At 37.7% G+C, this 16,708-nt stretch overlaps 1 protein-coding gene across 5 annotated transcripts in view; it reads left to right on the top strand.

Moving 5' to 3' along the window:
- LOC132391499 (insulin receptor substrate 2-like) overlaps positions 1–15,786 on the top strand; it is a 164,637-nt gene extending 148,851 nt beyond the window's left edge. For all 5 annotated transcript variants that reach the window (XR_009511251.1, XR_009511252.1, XR_009511250.1 and 2 more), the window contains one exon: positions 13,737–15,786. The gene's annotated coding sequence lies outside the window, so the exon portion shown is untranslated. The remainder of the gene's footprint in view (positions 1–13,736) is intronic.
- The last annotated feature ends 922 nt before the right edge of the window (positions 15,787–16,708 follow it).

Here is a 16,708-nt window from a genome sequence, read left to right as displayed (position 1 = left end):
AGTGAACAGCTATGTGTGGAGCCGAAAGAGATGGGGGAGCTTTTGAACAATTTCTTTTCTTCAGTATTTACGAAGGAGAAGGATATTGAATTGTGTAAGGTAAGGGAAACAAGTAGGGAAGTTATGGAAACTATAACAATTAAAGAGGAGGAAGAACTGACGCTTTTAAGGAATATAAAAGTGGATAAATCTCCGGATCCTGACAGGATATTCTCTAGGACCTTGAGGGAAGTTGGTGTAGAAGTAGCAGGGGCTCTGACAGAAATATTTCAAACGTCATTAGAAATGGGGATGGTGCTGGAGGATTGGTGTATTGCTCATGTGGTTGCATTGTTTAAAAAGGGTTCTAAGAGTAAACCTAGCAATTATAGGCCTGTCCGTTTGACGTCAGTGGTGGGTAAATTAATGGAAAGTATTCTTAGAGATGGTATATATAATTATCTGGATAGACAGGGTCTGATTGGGAATAGTCAGCATGGATTTGTGCGTGGAAGGTCATGTTTGACAAATCTTATTGAATTTTTTGAAGAGGTTACGAGGATAGTTGATGAGGGTAGAGCAGTGGATGTTGTCTATATGGAATTCAGTAAGGCTTTTGACAAGGTTCTGCACGGAAGGTTAGTTAGGAAGGTTCAATCGTTAGGTATTAATATTGAAGTAGTAAAATGGATTCAACAGTGGCTGGATGGGAGATGCCAGAGAGTAGTGGTGGATAACTGTTTGTCAGGTTGGAGGCTGGTGACTAGTGGTGTACCTCAGGGATCTGTACTGGGTCCAATGTTGTTTGTCATATACATTAATGATCTGGATGATGGGGTGTTAAATTGGATTAGTAAGTATGCAGATGATACTAAGGTAGGAGGCGTTGTGGATAATGAAGTAGGTTTTCAAAGCTTGCAGAGAGATTTAGGCCATTTAGAAGAGTGGGCTGAATGATGGCAGATGGAGTTTAATGCTGATAAATGTGAGGTGCTACATTTTGGTAGGAATAATCCAAGTAGGACATACATGGTAAATGGTAGGACATTGAAGAATGCAGTAACACAGAGTGATCTAGGAATAATGGTGCATAGTTCCCTGAAGGTGGAATCTCATGTGGATAGGGTGGTGACGAAAGCTTTTGGTATGCTGGCCTTTATAAATCAGAGCATTGAGTATAGGAGTTGGGATGTAATGTTAATATTGTACAAGGCATTTGTAAGGCTGAATTTGGAGTATTGTGTACAGTTCTGGTCACCGAATTATAGGAAAGATATCAACAAAATAGAAGATTTACTAGAATGTTACCTGGGTTTCAGCACCTAAGTTACAGGGAAAGGTTGAACAAGTTAGGTCTTTATTCTTTGGAGCGTAGAGGGGGGACTTGATAGAGGTATTTAAAATAATGAGGGGGATAGATTGAGTTGATATGGATAGGCTTTTTCCATTGAGAGTAGGGGAGATTCAAACAAGAGGACATGATTTAGGGGGCAAAAGTTTAAGGGTAACACGGGGGAATTTCTTTACTCAGAGAGTAGTAGTTGTGTGGAATGAGCTTCTAGTAGAAGTGATAGAGGCAGGTTTAAAGTCATTTAAAGTATTGTCATTTAAAGTAAAATTGGATGGGTATATAGATAGGAAAGGAATGGAGGGTTATGGGCTGAGTGCGGGCCAGTGGGACTAGGTGAGTGTAAGCGTCGGCATGGACTGGAAGGGCCGAGATGGCCTGTTTCCATGCTGTAATTGTTACTTGGTTATATGGAATTAAACCTGAAATTTGTGAAGGAGAAGCTAAAGCCAGATGAATCAGTAATACGGTAAAGGGGATGATATCAGGGAATTACAATTAAAGGGACAGAACATAAATTGGCCTGTTACATGGTGTCGTTTTGATCTATCTAGGGCAACCAACATGCTCTTTACCTAAATTGATGCAATCCTTTGAACAATATGGTCAATTATCAGGATACAAGATCAACATAGATAAAACCCAATTACTTTCATATACCGTAAATTCCGGACTATAAGCCGCTACTTTTTTCCCACGCTTTGAACACTGCAGCAACACTGTGGCCTATACTACGGTGTGGCTAATGCATGTTTTTTTTTCATGCCGCCAAAAACATTTTGCCTCGTAACAGTAGACTGTTATGAATCCCGTAACTGGAGAACTTATCAGCAAAGATAGAGGTCCGTTGAAGTCTGATGTCACTAATTTTATTTATAAAGGGACACAAAAATAGGGCTAATACATACATTCAGATAGTGCACATCGTCAACACTCAATCTAAAGCGCGGGTATAGTAATAATCATCATTAAGGAGTGAGCTCTGCTGGTGTCTAGGGGTTAATAGATTGTCCGCTGGAAATATAAAAGTCACTCAGAAAGTCTGCAGGCCTCAGCCCTTTGAAAATCGCTGGGTTTCACGTGGGGCGACCGAGAGAGAGAGATTGGGGGAGAAGGGAAAGAACTTGCCGAGTCTTGATGAATCTTCCGTGAAATCGGGGGAGCGTTGGTTTCCTCTCCCCGATGTTAGTTAAAAGCGGTTTTCTGTGATTCCAGCCACAAATTCCAATCCCGGAATCTAACACACGTGGCTTCCTTAAGAATGGCTCCCCGCTGCTGCGGGAACACTCTCTCGTGTCTTCTTGGTGTGTCTGAGGGGGCTGTCCCCCTGAGACTCACCTTTATACTTCCTCACGGGGTCGCAGGTGTCAATCAGGTTGGGATGATGTAATCTCTCTCTCGACCAGCCCACCTTGCCCGAGGGCTTTTCACGTGGTCTCCATGAGACAATAGTTGCTGTCGTCTTATTCTGTATCCCGGGTGGGACGTGCAATTTGGCACGTTTCTCTCTCTCTCTCTCTCTCCTACTGGATCTACTGACCCCCCCCCCCCCCCTAAACGGGTGCTCTTGCAATTCTCACAAAGGAGGGGGCTGGGATCATAGCAAGACCAATAAAATTGATGAGTAGTTCACAGAGGTCCAATGAAATTGTACGATAAATCAAGCGCACTTTCACAATTAAATTATTGTAAATCAGTCATTTGTACTCACCCTCATCAACATGGAAAACACTCGAAGAAAAGCATATGATGCAGCTTTTAAGTTAAAGGCGATCAATAACTTTTCCTGGTAGGCTGCAGTATATATATTTTTTTACCAGTCGTTAGGAGATATTGGAATGTTGTTCGTGCACTGTTCAGTAAAAAAGTATACGCAACGTAATTTGTGTGTTACCGATACGTATGTATATTTCAAAGTAGCTGTGTTACAGGCACTGTTCGAAAAAAAGCATTTGCAATATGTATTTGTTTATGTTACCATACGGATTTAATTAAAAGTTAAAAAATCCTCACGTGTAATATCTTTCTGTGTAAATATCTCATATTACAATGTGGGACACCTGTGGCTTAAAATCCGGTGCAGCCTGTACAAGTACAAAATTGATTTTCTTTCTAAAATTAGAGCGTGCGGCTTTTAATCAGGTGCACTCTGTAGTCCGGAATCTACGGTAGCTATAACCTATCAAAAGAAATTGAAAGTAGGTTACCCTTGGCATGACAAATAGAGTCTTTCAAATATTTGGGCAGCGTCATGCCAAAAGATTTGGCAAAATTATCAGAATGCAATTATTTGCCTATATATAAAAAAAGAAGGAAGACATAACAAGATGGAATCTAATTCCTTTCTTTAGTCTCAGTTCAAGGATTGAATCCATTAAAATGAATATATTGCCCAGACTATTATATCTCTTTCAGAACCTACCAATAGAGATTAACCAAAACCAATTCAATTAATGGCACAAAATGTTATAAAGGTATATATGGCAAGACCTAGATCTAGAGTTTGTCTCAAAACTTTGCAATTAGCCAAGGAAAAGGGAGGATGGGGCCTACCTTCTCTTGGAGATTATTATTTTGCAACACAGTTGAGAGCTCTGAAATGCTGGTGCAACCCATCTTATGATGCTCAATGGAAAAACATTGAGAAGATACCTTCCATCCCCATACAGGCAATTTTGGCTGATAGCAACCTACAAAGGTACATAAATACTATTGATAACCCGTGGGTGAAATAGATTCTTGAAATATGGAAAACTATTATAAAAGAATATAAACTAGAGAGAAATATTGTAATTCTTAAAATGATGTGCATACGACTCGGATTTTACTCCAAATAAACTGGATGCTAGATTTAAGGACTGGACAGCTAAAGGAATAACAGTTCTATGCAGTATAATGTGTTATGATCCCAGCCCCCTCCTTTGTGAGAATCGCAAGAGCACCCGTTGGGGGTGGGGGGTCAGTAGACCCAGGAAGTGAGAGAGAGAGATACGTGATAAATTGTACGTCCCACCAGGAATACAGAATAAGATGCCAGCAACTATTGTCTCATGGAGACCACGTGAAAAGCCCTCAGGCAAGGTGGGCTGGTTGAGAGAGAGATTGCATCATCACAACCTGATTGACACCTGCGACCCCGTGAGGAAGTATAAAGGTGAGTCTCAGGGGGACAGCCCCTCAGACGCACCCAGAAGACACGAGAAAGTGGTCCCGCAGCAGCGGGATGCCATTCTGAAGGAAGCCACGTGCGTTAGATTCCGGGATTGGAATTTGTGGCTGGAATCACAGAAAACCGCTTTTAACTAACATCGGGGAGAGGAAACCATCACTCCCCCGATTTCACGGAAGATTCATCAAGACTCGGCAAGTTCTTTCTCTTCTCCCCCCAATCTCTCTCTCTCGGTCGCCCCACGCAAAACCCAGCGACTTTCAAAGGGCTGAGGCCCGCAGACTTTCAGAGTGACTTTTATATTGTCCAACGGACAATCTATTAACCACTAGACACCAGCAGAGCTCACTCCTTAATGATGATTATTACTATACCCGCGCTTTAGATTGAATGTTGACGATGTGCACTATCTGAAAGTATGTATTAACCCTACGTTTGTGTCCCTTTATAAATAAAAACGTTTGAAAATAGTGACAACAGACTTCAACAGACCTCTCTATCTTTGCTGGTAAGTTATCCAGTTACGGGATAAGTAACAAATGAAAGAAGGAACACTGTTCAGTTTTGAAATGCTTAAGGAGAAACACATTAGGAAAACAAGACTTTTATCGGTATTTGCAGATGTGACATTATGTTAATAGGAGGGTGAAAAATGTAACCAAGGCAAGTACATGTTTGATAGAACTGTTTAGAAAAGCATGTAATTCAGATAATGGTAGCATGTATAAGAGTCTGTCAAAACTTAAAACACATTCAACTTCATACATTAAAATAAAATGAGAGAAGGAAGGAGGGATAACTATCTGAGGAACAATGGACAATGACATGGAGGTACCAATGGAAGTGTACCAGTTCACAGAAATGGGGGGAGTTTGGATGGATAAACCTGATAAGATATTTTATTACACCCTCTCAGAAATCCCATTATGATAGTAACCTCCCTGTTTGCTGGAGAAATTGTGGAAATCAAAATGCAAACCATTACCATATTTTCTTGGATTGCCCCATTATTAAAGACTATTGGAGTGGGATACACAATGCCCTACAAGACATCTTTAAATGGGAAATACCCTTAGAAAGTAAGACCATATATTTTGGATATATACCTCAAGAATGGTTGAAAAGAGATAAATATTTAATGAATGTACTGTTGATGGCTGGTAAAAAGACTCTTATCAGGAAATGGTTATCACAGGAGAGCCTAACTTTAAATGCATGGATGGAAATTACAGTGGACATTTACAAAATGAAGAAGATAACAGCATCTGTCAATCATAAATTGGAACAACTTGATTCATACTGGGAAAAATGGTTTAACTACATAACACCCCATAGGCCTGATTTTATTCTCACAAATCAATAAGTATGTTGTAAAAAAAAATCACCCCCTACTTGTATATAGTTTCCCTTTTGTTTGTTCTTTCTTTTCTCTTCTATAAGTGTATACCCCAGATAAATACTATGTGGAGATTTGTGGCAAGCATGAATATATGATATATACATACAGTATCTGAAATATATCTTATGGAAATGTTTGTATGAGGCTGAATTTCAATAAAAATAAATTACAAAAGAAAGAGTAAAGGGAATTATGGAAAGATGAGAGAAGAATTGATTGGAAAAGAACACTGGCAGAGATAACAGCAGAGCTACAATGGCTGGAATTTCTGGAAATAATTCAGAAGGTACAGGATATATACATCCCAAAGAGATCCTAAAGGCAAGATGATACAACCGTGGCTAACAGAGAAATAAAAGCCGTCATAAAAGCCAAAGAGAGGACATATAAGGGAGCAAAAATTAGTGGGAAGTTAGAGGATTCGGAAGCTTTTAAAAACCAACTGAAGACCATTAAAAAAGTCATTAAGAAGGTAAAGGTGGATTACAAAATTAAAGAGGATACAAAAAGTTTCTTCAGGTACATAAAGTGTAAAAGAGAGGTGAGAGTGGATATCAGACTACTGAAAAATGATGCTGGGGAGAAGGTAATGGAGCACAAGGAAATGGCAGAAGAACTGAATGAGTTTTTTGCATCTGTCTTCACTGTGGAAGACACAAGCAGTATGGTGGAAGCACCAGGTGTCAGGGGTCATGAAGTATGTGAAGTTACTGTTACTAGAGAGAAGGTTCATGGGAAACTGAAAGTTCTGAAGGTGGATATGTCCTCTGGACAGATGGTCTGCACCCCAAGGTTCTGAAAGAGGTAGCTAAAGTGATTTTGGCAGCATTAATAATGATCTTTCAAAATTCACTAGATTCTGAAATGATTCAGGAAAACCAGAGAATTGCAAATGTCACCCCAGCCTTCAAGAAAGGAGAGAGGCAGAAGAAAGGAAACTATAGGCCAGTTAGTCTGACCCCAGTGGTTGGGAAGATTTGGAGTCGATTATTAAGGATGACGTCTTGGTACATGGAGGTACATGATGAAATAGGCTGTAGTCAGCATGGTTTCCCAAGGGAAATCCTACCTGACAAATCTTTTGGAATTTTTTGAAGAAATAATGAACAGGACGAAGGAGAATCGGTTGATGTTTTGTACTTGAATTTTCAGAAGTCCTTTGATAAGATACCACACATGAGGCTGCTTAACAATCTATGAGCCCATGGTATACAAGAAAGATTTTAGCATGGATGAGCAGTGGCTGACTAGCAGGAGGCACAGAATGGGAGTAAAGGGTGCCTTTTCTGGTAGGCTGCCAGTGACTAGTAGTGTTCCACAGGGGTCTGGGTTGGGACTGATTCTTTTTATAGTACATGTCAATGATTTGGATGATAAAATTGATGGCTTGGTTGCAGAATTTGCAGATGATATGCATGTAGGTAGAGTAGTGGGTAGTTTTGAAGAAGTAGAGAGGCTACAGAAGGACTTGGACAGATTAGGAGGATGGGAAAATAAATGGCAGATAGAAAATAGTTGGGAAGTTTTTGGTCATGCACTTTGTTAGAAGAAATTAAAGTGTTGATTATTTTCTAAATGGAGAGGAAATACAAAAAGCTGAGGCGCAAGGGGCCTTGGGGGACCTTGTGCAGGATTTCATAAGGGTTTATTTGCAGATTGATTCTGTGGTGAGGAAGGCAAATGCGATGTTAGCACTCTTTTTAAGTGGATTAGAATATAAAAGCAAGGATGTAATGATGAAAATTTATAAGCCTGGGTGAGGCCTGACTTGGGAGCAGTTTTGGTCCCCTTATCTTAAAAAGGATATGCTAAAACTGGACAAGGGTTTAAAGGAGGTTCATGAAAATGATTCCAAGATTGAATGGCTTGTCATATGAATAGTGTTTGATGGCTCTGGGCATGTATTCACTAGAATTCAGAAGGATGTGGGGTGACCTCGTTGAAACATATCGAATGGTGAAAGGCCTTGATAGGGTGGATGTGGAGAGGATGTTTCCTATGGTGTTAGAGTCTAAGACCAGATGACACAGCCTTAAAATGGAGCTATGTCCTTTTAGAAGGGAGCTGAGGAGGAATTTCTTTAGCCAGAAAGTGGTAAATCTGTGAAATTCATTGCCATAGACGGCCAAGTCATTGGGTATATTTAAGGCAGAGTTTGATAGATTCTTGATTGGTCAGGACATAATGGGATACGGGGAGAAGGCTGGAGATTGGGGCTGAGAGGAAAATTGTATCACGCATGATGAATTGGCAGAACAGACTTGATGGGCTAAATGGCCTAATTCTGCTCTTGCATCTCTATGATCTTATGGATCTCCCCTTTACACTCAGTTCTGATACAGGGTCTCAACCTAAAATGTTGACAATCACTTGGCCCTGCGCACTAAATAGCTCCAGCAGTTTGTTTTTTGTTCTGGGAATCAGAAGTTGTTGTGGTAGGAGAAGTTCTGCCACGTGTATGTGACTGATGATGGAAAGGAACCAATTAGGTCTCTGTTCCCAAAAGGAGCACAGGATCCGAAGGCTTTATGTGGATTTGTTGCCAATGAGGGGTAGTTGTTTACACAGAATAGAGATCTATGGTAAAGATTAAAAACAAATTAGAGCAGAGAATTCAAGCAACACACGCAAAATGGTGGTGGAACACAGCAGGCCAGGCAGCATCTATGGAGAGAAGCACTGTCGACGTTTCAGGCCGAGACCCTTCGTCAGGACTAACTGAAAGGAAAGATAGTAAGAGATTTGAAAGAAGGAGGTGGAGGGGGAAATGATAGGGGTGGGGTGAAGCTGAGAGCCAGAAAGGTGATTGGCAAAAGGGGTACAGAGCTGGAGAAGGGAAAAGATCATGGGATGGGAGGCCTAGGGAGAAAGAAAGGGGGGAGGAGAGCACCAGAGGGAGATGGAGAACAGCCAGAGTGATGGACAGAGAGAGAGAAAGAGGGGGTAAAAAACTAAATATATCAGGGATGGGGTAAGAAGGGAGGAGGGGCATTAACAAGTTAGAGAAGTCAATGTTCATGCCATCAGGTTGGAGGCTACCCAGCCAGTATCTAAGGTGTTGTTCCTCCAACCTGAGTGTGGCTTCATCTTGACAGTAGAGGAGGCTATGGATAGACATATCAGAATGAGAATTGAGAGCGCTTGAGAAGTTTCGCAGATGCGGGTGAGAAAGAATTGGACAAGAGATATGTTTGGTGGGCCAAGAGCAGGCAGAAGCTATGGGTACAGTATTACAACACACTTAGATTAGGTCCCTAAGCATCTAGGACATAAACTCAATGCTTGTAAATAGGACTATTTAATATAAAAGTGATTGGTATTTAAAAGATCATGTTGTCATTGGTCTTTATCATTGAGGCGATAAAATTTCCACACTGTGCTATTGTGTTGTGCCGTAATTTATCTTATGCAATTCCATTATTGATTCTACCTTTGCATTATCATTGAGAATTTGAAAAAAAGTGAACTTAACAATTGGTTTAGTCATCTAGACAATATCTATTTAAAATTCTCAAAGTAATTTTTATTTCATTCTTATGATCCCTATTCTGATGATACATCTTCATAAGTACAATGGTTTTGGCTGCAGTTTTCATAGCATTTGGCTGAATTTGTAATAATGACTAGAATCTTTTATGAAAGATACTCTGACTGAAATGTTTGGAAGTAGAGTTGACAGTACTAAAAGGAAGTTGTGAAGCAGAATTCTGTAATTCAGATGATGTGAATGGCCACTCCTGCTGAACTTCTGTTGTCCTTCAGGCAAAGGGAATAGTACCAACTACATTGTATTAAAAATACAGTTACAATTACAAAACCCTGTATTCATAAAAATTAAATTAAATTGTAATATTGAAATATAGTAATTTTGTTATACAGAAAAATATCTAAACCCACTACCAAAGTCAGAGCTGTTAGGAAATGCAAGAAAAAAGGGGGGGAAAAAACCCTTATCATAATAATAAAATATATTATTAGCTACCATCTGTACTTTTACAACAAATCAAAGGTTTTGAAAATAACTCAAAGATGGTCCCCACAATGTATAAAAGTCTTGGCTAGATTCAAAAACTGAACATCGGATCTTCTGTAAATTTAAGCATGACATAACATCCGGTAACCATTGAGCATGAGTAGGTGGAACAGTATCCTTTCATTTAAGCAAGAGTGCCCTTTTAGCTATAAGAGAAGTAAAAGCCAAATTATGCAAATCAGGCATCTCCAAAATAAAGTCTTTTCCTCCAACAATACTAAATAATGCGGTCAAAGGGTTAGGCTTAAAATTTACGTTGAAAAGTACTGAGAAAGTTTGGAATACTTCCTTCCAGTATCTTTCAAGGCTTGGACATGTACAAAACATGTGAATTAATGAAGCTTCTCCATTATTACATCTATCACAGAAAGGAGATGTATCAGAATAAAAACGAGATAGCTTATCTTTAGACATGTGACCCCTATGAACCACTTTAAATTGTAAAAGGGAATGCTGGGCACATAACAATGAAGTGTTAACCAATTTAAAAATTTCATTCCAGGTTTCCTCAGAAATTGAAGTCTGTAAATCTTGTTCCCAAAGATTTTTAATTTTGTCTATAGAAAAGTTTCTCATTCCTAGCAACATACCATAAATATTGGCTATTGAACTATTATAAAAAGGTTTCAAATTATAAATTACATCTAATAAGCCCTTATCGGAACTTATAGGAAATATATATACAATAGTTGAGAACGCAGAAAGTCTCTAATTTGTAAATAACAAAAAAAAAATGAGTTTTGGGTAAACTATGTTTAGCTGACATTTGCTCAAACGAAAGATGCCTTCCTCTAACAAACAGATCCTGGAAGAATTTAATACCCAATCTATCCCATTCTTTAGAAACTGAATTGGTCATCGAAGGTTTAAAAGAATAGTTAAAACAGATGGGACTAGACAAAGAAAATCTCAGTAGACCAAAGTATTTTCTAAATTGTACCCAGATCCTCAAAGTATGTTTAACTACCAAATTTTCAGTTAGTTTACTAAAAGATAAAGGGAGTGAGGATCTGAGAAGAGAAATAATAGAAAATTTATTATTGTGGACCGAGCTTCCAGTAGAAGTGGTAGAGGCAGGTTCGGTATTGTCAGTTAAAGTAAAATTGGATAGGTATATGGACAGGAAAGGAATGGAGGATTATGGGCTGAGTGTGGACCAGTGGGACTAGGTGTGAGTAAGTGTTCGGCACGGACTAGAAGAGCCGAGATGGCCTGTTTCCGTGTTGTAGTTGTTATATGGTTATTAACTTCTTTCTTGAAAAGGAGAAAATATCTCAAAACAACTGGATATTGAAATAAGTAGGCTGTCTGTATTTACCAATTCTTGAGAACTAATGAAAGTGATATATCCACATGATTTTAAATCCAATGTTTCAAGGTCCATTGAACATGTACAGGCAGGAATTGCATGGCAATGGAATTATGTGATTGATGCTACCTTTGAGACTATGGACTGCCAGTGCATGATTACAGTGATGTACACTAAATCTTTGCTTGTGGCTAAATCCTTCAAAAACTTCCTTTTGAAGACTTGATTTTCCAGCCGCAGATTGACTTGCATCTGATATTCATTTTCTGGGTTTCTTCTTTCTTTTTCTTTTTCAATCTTTTTATTGATTTTCATATATACACAAAAAAATAACATAGTAATAAGTAAGTTGTGAATACAATAGACTTGAAATCACATTGATAATAAGATAACAATATCCTACTAAACATCAACAGAAGAGAATACCTTAATCAATCAAGTCCACATGATTATATGAAAAAAAAACAAAAATAACCATTAAAAAAAGAAAAAAATATATTAAAAATATGTGAAAAAAAATATATAAAAAAAAACACTAAACTAAACTAACCTGGGCAATAATAACAGTTTACAAGTATATGATAGTGTCAAAGAACTCCGGAACTCCATACCTGAACATGAATAAGCAGAGAAAAGGTCTGGAAAAGGCCAAATTAATTCATATGAAAATGTCTAATAAACGGTCTCCAAGTTTCTTCAAATTTAATTGATGAGTCAAAGATAGTGCTTCTAATTTTTTCCAAGCTCAGATAAGAAATAGTTTGAGAAAGCCATTGAAATGTGGTAGGAGGATTTACTTCTTTCCAATTTTGTAATATAGACCTTCTGGCCATTAATGTTACAAAAGCAATCATTCGTCTGATTGAAGGGGAAAACTGATTACCATCTTCATTTGGTATGCCAAAAATTGCAGTAATAGAATGAGGTTGTAAATCTATATTCCAAATTGAGGAAATAGTAGTAAATATGTCCTTCCAATAATTATGTAAAGTGGGACATGACCAGAACATATGGGTCAATGAGGCCACTTCTGAATGACATCTGTCACATTGAGGGTTAATATGAGAATAGAATCGAGCAAGTTTATCTTTAGACATATGAGCTCTATGTACAATTTTAAATTGTATTAAAGCATGTTTAGCACATATAGAAGAAGAATTAACCATCTGCAAAATTTTTCCCCATTTATCTGTTGATATGTTATATTGAAGTTCTTTTTCCCATTCTTGTTTAATTCTAACTGATATTTCTGGTTGTATCTTCATAATCATATTATAAATAAAAGCTACTAATCCCTTTTGACAAGGATTTAAGGTAAAGATCAAATCTGTAATGTCCACCAAAGTTGAATTAGGAAAAGATGGTAAAACTTTATGCAAGAAATTTCTAATTTGTAAATATCTGAAAAAATTAGATTTAGGTAATTCAAATTTGTTGGAAAATTGATCAAATGACATCAAAGTATCTTCAAAAAAAAGATCACGAAAACATTTTATACCTTTCCTTTTCCATATGTTAAAAGCTTGATCTGTCCAGGAAGGTTTGAAAAAGAAATTAAATAAGATAGGGCTATCAAGAACAAAGTTTTTCAAACTAAAAAACTTACGAAATTGAAACTGGGTTTCTTTTGTTAATCTTTCAGTTGAATGGTAACAAACAAAAATGGCCTGGTCTATCTCTTGATAACTGCACTTTAAGAAGCTGAAAAGAGCTTGCGCCAATAGTAACACTTAGTATTCTCCATGTACACTCTAGCATTATATTGTCTATAAGTCATTACTTAGTCATTTGGGCCCTCTCCTGTTAGAGGTGAATATTAAATAATATGAATGCTACTTGCCACTTTTAACATTATTTCACAGCACCATTAATATGTCACTATAAAGACTGGTGGGCTTTTCTTAAGCTAAACCACGCCTGCTAAATTGCATTCTAGTTATAGTATTAGTTTGTTTTCTAGTATATTTTTGGCTTGTGACCATTATCTGCAGACTATTCTGAGACCTCTGTTAATTCAAACCCTTTGCTTGAATCATGAAATTGGAGCTGCCCAGTATGCTTACACAAATGTTGTTTGCTTTTCACGTACCACCCACAGGACTGGTCTCTACATTCCTGTTTCTAATTCTTAATTACTGTTACAGAAATAAACATTACCTTGAAAGTAACATTTCCTGTGCATTGATACCATGCTTAGGTGGCTAACCAAGCAAGTCCTTGAAGACCGTAAGAATAAATTAATTCCTGCACTAGATTTCGATAACGAACAGTACAGCACAGGAATAGGCCATTCAGCCCAGAATGTTGTGTCGAACCAGCTAAAAAGCAAACAAAAACCGCAGATGGAGTTGATGATCCCAATTTTCTAAGTATTTAATATACTTTTCTAAGTATTTAATATTTCAGAAACAACCTGACAATAATGTGTGTTTTAATTGCTAAAATTACTAAGCTATGATATATTATTTCTAAGCAACATTTTTGTTTTCTTTCATTCAGATTGACCCATCTACTCTATTACTGGAACTTTGCAAAAATGATGCTGCTTAGAAGATACCTTTGTCAAATGCTGCTCAAGTTTACCTTTTCTCTTCATCGTGAATGGGTAGCTAATAATGCCTTGAGACCGTTATAACACTGCAATGCACAGCATATCTTCAAGGACAAGGAAGATTTCTGCCTCATTAGTTTCTGTTATGGGTATCGATCATCCTCTTTATTTTCCAGGAGAAGTGCACTGAAGCTTTTCTTGTTCAGCATTACATTAACTGTTGCCTGTTTTGACTTGTTTTAAGATGAGATATGGCCAGCATTTATTACTTTCCCAGTCTGGTAACACCTGGATTGCATTACCTTAATCAAAATGGCCAGTCATCAGCTGAATTGACAGAAATGTTACTGACCTGCTACAAATACTACCTCGTTTAAACACTAAAGCAGCCTTTAATGGGAGAAGTACACAAACAGCATTGGCAACGCTGATCTCCCAAGATACCAAAACAATTTCAACATTTGGAAGTACTGTACCAATGTGGTAAGCTGGAATTTTGGGGTTATCATGTTCAACAAAGACTCTGTTCAGTAGTTTTAGCCCACACCTGAAAATCAGGATGGGCTGACAGAAGTGCAATTTCAGATTACTGGACTTTGACCACAGGACACTGGAAAGACCCATCAAAATCCCAACAAGGATTTCTGTAAAAACAAGATGATTATTTTCAGTTTCCTTAGAGGGAAAATAGGAATCTGTTCAAAGGTTATGTGCCTAAAAAGTTGTTTGTGATTTGTAATGTTAAATGTAATTTGTACTTTCTCCTCAAAATTTTGATCCATTGACCAGAGATAAATTTCAAGGCAATGTAAAGTTCTTGGTGTTTCTTACCCATGAATGCTACTTATATTGGGTGCAGAATGTAGACTGTTCAGTGCTGCTTTTGACAGATGTGACTGCACACAAACTTCCTGCTGACTTATTTATTAACATTGGAACTGTTGACAAAAATGTGCCAGAAAACCCTGAATGTAGACACGATTTTTTGCAAGTGATAGAATTTTCACCACAGAACTATGTGAAGTTCTCCTCCTTTTGCTGGAGGTCAGTTCCCTTGTAGTCATGGTTGATGATGTGTGTAAATAACATGCAAGTAAAATCTATATTGTGAACATTGCTTATTTTTACATAAGATAAAAATGGAAAGAACCTAGGTACAGTGGCTGAATCAGCATTAAAAGCTACTTATAACCATAGCACTGAAAGAAACGCTGACTTGGAATTTAATTGCCTTGACATCAGCAGGACATTGGAATGAACTGAAATCAGTGGAGCATTTTCCATTGGAAACAGGTTTTGTAACCTCACAGAAATGTTTGAATGTACGATTCAGACTTACGTATGGAATATTTTACATCCTTAGTTTACAGTTTGAACCTATAGTTACTCTTTTCACTAGAATGTATAGCAACATTTGTTATCTGTATATTTTGCTATTTTCAGTTTAAGGCATGCGTTTTTCCTCATGAACTTGTATAAACCTTGAACAATATAAAAAACAGGGTTTTCATGTTAATTTTTTAGTCTAGAGATGAAAGATAATATGTATTACTACTTGTAAGTAGACAAAAGATTATTGTAATCTTATCATATTTTGCTGTCTTCCATTTTATGTACTGTATATAGGTTTTGATGTAATGCTGCCGGAAGATGAGAAACTAATTTAGAATAGTGTATTATGCTTTCTCTAAATTGAATGTTCTTGAATGTTCCCTTGATAGCATTACACAACACAATAATCTAACACTTCTGAAAAATGTTGTTTCCTAATTTTAATTATCAATAATTTGACTGTATTAGCAATACAATTAGCTCCAGCTACAAATTTCCATAGCATCTCTCTTTCCTTATTGACTGGGATGAATTCGGAAGTCCTGATGTACCTGTGGACTGTGCTGGCAGCTGATAGGAAGCAGCAGAGTATTTTCTGCAGCTTGTTTGTCACAGCTACTTTAATTTGGCCATTGTATTAACATAAATAAAACAGAAGCATAACAATCATGTGTAGCGATTTGCTTTTGGATCCAAGTATTAATTAGCAGGCTTTGATTTTCCAGACAAATAAGCTGAGCAGGATTAATGATGGAGTATGTTTTAAGCTCCACAACAGAACATCATCTTGCAAGCAAAATAAATGTGTTTTGGTGGGGTTGATGCACAATACACGAGTGATTAAGAGAGCCAGAAGAATTGTCAATGCCACCCATAGTTCAGTGCCTCATTTCTGTAAGGTGTAAGAAATCTAATAAGGAGCAACAAATGTTTTATTTTATGGAATTTGGATAAAGATGCCTCTGGATGTTCCCACAAGTGAAAGCAGCGTGAATTTGATCTTCTGTTCCTCAGTTAAGAGGTACCAATAGTTAGTGATTTGGGGAACTGTTAGCACTGTAGCAGACAAAGCCCTGCATTTGCTCCCATAGGTTCACTTCATGAAATCTTAGAAACACACAACAAAGCAGAGATAAACAGGCCTTCTCATCCATGGTATCTACCAACACTAATCCCACTTTCCTAGGCCCAGCATACCTTTCTATCCAAGTACCTTTTCGATACTGTAATTATAGGTGCTTCTGCAAACCTCTGTTAGGTTATTCCAAATATGTACCACCCTCAGATGTGAAAACATTGCCTCTCAGATGTCCTTTACATTTTTCCCTTTCACCTTAAACCTGTGTCCTCTAGTTCTGTCCTGGGAAAATTCTTGCTGACTACCTTTGTCCTGCATAATTTTGTAAACATCTAAATTCACCCCTCCTCCTCCTATGTTCAGTGTGAATAACCCCAGCCTATCCAATTTCTCCTTATAACTTCAGCTTTCCATTCTAAGCAACACCCTGATGAATCTCCTTTGCACCCTGGTCTACATCTTTACCTGTAATTACCACATACGCTTCCTGTATGAACTAAAACTAAACAA

The sequence above is a fragment of the Hypanus sabinus genome, chromosome 3, assembly GCF_030144855.1.
Source record: "Hypanus sabinus isolate sHypSab1 chromosome 3, sHypSab1.hap1, whole genome shotgun sequence".
Classification (NCBI taxonomy): domain Eukaryota; kingdom Metazoa; phylum Chordata; class Chondrichthyes; order Myliobatiformes; family Dasyatidae; genus Hypanus; species Hypanus sabinus.
This window is presented reverse-complemented; position numbering and strand designations above follow the sequence as displayed.